This window comes from Camelus bactrianus, chromosome 9, assembly GCF_048773025.1.
Source record: "Camelus bactrianus isolate YW-2024 breed Bactrian camel chromosome 9, ASM4877302v1, whole genome shotgun sequence".
NCBI lineage: Eukaryota > Metazoa > Chordata > Mammalia > Artiodactyla > Camelidae > Camelus > Camelus bactrianus.
In genome coordinates, this window is record NC_133547.1 from 39,752,721 (window position 1) to 39,754,148 (window position 1,428).

Sequence of the window (1,428 nt, forward strand, 5' to 3'; positions counted from 1 at the left end):
CCCCCACCCCTAAATTTAAGAACCATGATTCTAGGATTTTTGTCAGGATTTAATGAAAAGGTATGTGAACTTTGGTAGCTCATACATGAGGGATGACTTAGCAATGAGGACCTTTTACTTTGGGAGGAAGCCAAATAACCACTTGAAAGTTGAAGGATTGTGTATTAGAATCCTTGGAACGGCAAAGAATCATACCTAATAGGTTTCAGGAGAAGAGAGGCTTTTTTCCCCTTAATGGAAGTACTGGGGATTTAACCCAGGACCTTGTGCATAACAAGCAAGCACTCTGCCACTGAGCTATACCCCCCACCCCCAGGATGAGAGATTTATTGCAGGCCCCACGGAGGTTTATTGTAGCTAGGGAGTTGTCTTATTAGCTATAGTCACTATGAGCCCAGTGATTCCCAGGCTTGGAGAATTGAAAAGTAGTTTGAATGGCAGAAAGAGACTTGCAACTCAAAAGTTATCCACCTTCTGTGGTTACCACCAGGATGTTTACTTCCCCAAGAAGAGGCTTTGAATGAGTCAAATTGCTATCATCCAACATGGAGCACCTTTTCAATTAGAATTTCCATGAAGCTCTTTCCTTTGGCCTCCTGTGTGCCCCACCTGTACATGGTTAACTTCAGTATGTGAATTAATCCTCATCCAATCATCTGTGATTAGAGTGGCAGAGCTAGTTTTGCTCAAGATACATAACGACTTGTAAGGTAGGCTCAAGGTTGTCCTGTACAACATGGGGAATATCCAATATTTTGTAATAACTGTAAATAGAAAGTTACTTTTCAAAATTGTATTTAAAATAAAGGATAAAATAATGCTCCTGTAAAAAGAGATACATAACAACTTGGGGTTTTACTCTCTTTGGAAAAGTAAGGAGGGAAAATCTTAAAAAGTAAGCATTTTGAGGACTCTTGGTTTGTCTAGCATATATTTCCTGAGGAAGAGGGAGTAAACGAAGTATGGCTCTAAAATTTGGTAATACAGACTCCTTTGTGAAACGATGGATTCCCTACCCCTAAGCACATGGGCAGACACACAATTTTACACACATTTCTTGGGGGCAGGGATCTCATAAGGGCTTACCCATGGAATCCTAGATTGAATACCTCTGTTCTTCTGGGCGTCTAGAGGGAAGAACTGTTCTACTGGGTAGAAGTGTCAGAGAAGCTGATTTCCATTCCATGTCCAGAAACATTTTCTGACATTTCAACTGTCCAATAATGGATCTTTTCCATCTTGAGATATTGAACTCCCTATCACAGGAAGTGTTCAAGCAGGGCCTGAATGACTGCTTTGCACAGATGTCCCTTCATTTGTTCATTCAATCATACATACCCCCATGCACATATAGCAAGAATCCCTGTGAGTGTTTAGGAGCAGAAGAGTGAAATACGAAGACAGATACATAAGAAACTGTGTTTGTTC

The 1,428-nt window shown here is 40.7% G+C and overlaps 1 non-coding gene across 1 annotated transcript; it reads right to left on the reverse strand.

Annotated features, from left to right (window-relative positions):
- Positions 1-235: 235 nt before the first annotated feature.
- On the reverse strand, positions 236-307 carry TRNAN-GUU (transfer RNA asparagine (anticodon GUU)). The gene has a single exon. It is a non-coding gene; the product is annotated as a tRNA-Asn (tRNA).
- Positions 308-1,428: the final 1,121 nt, after the last annotated feature.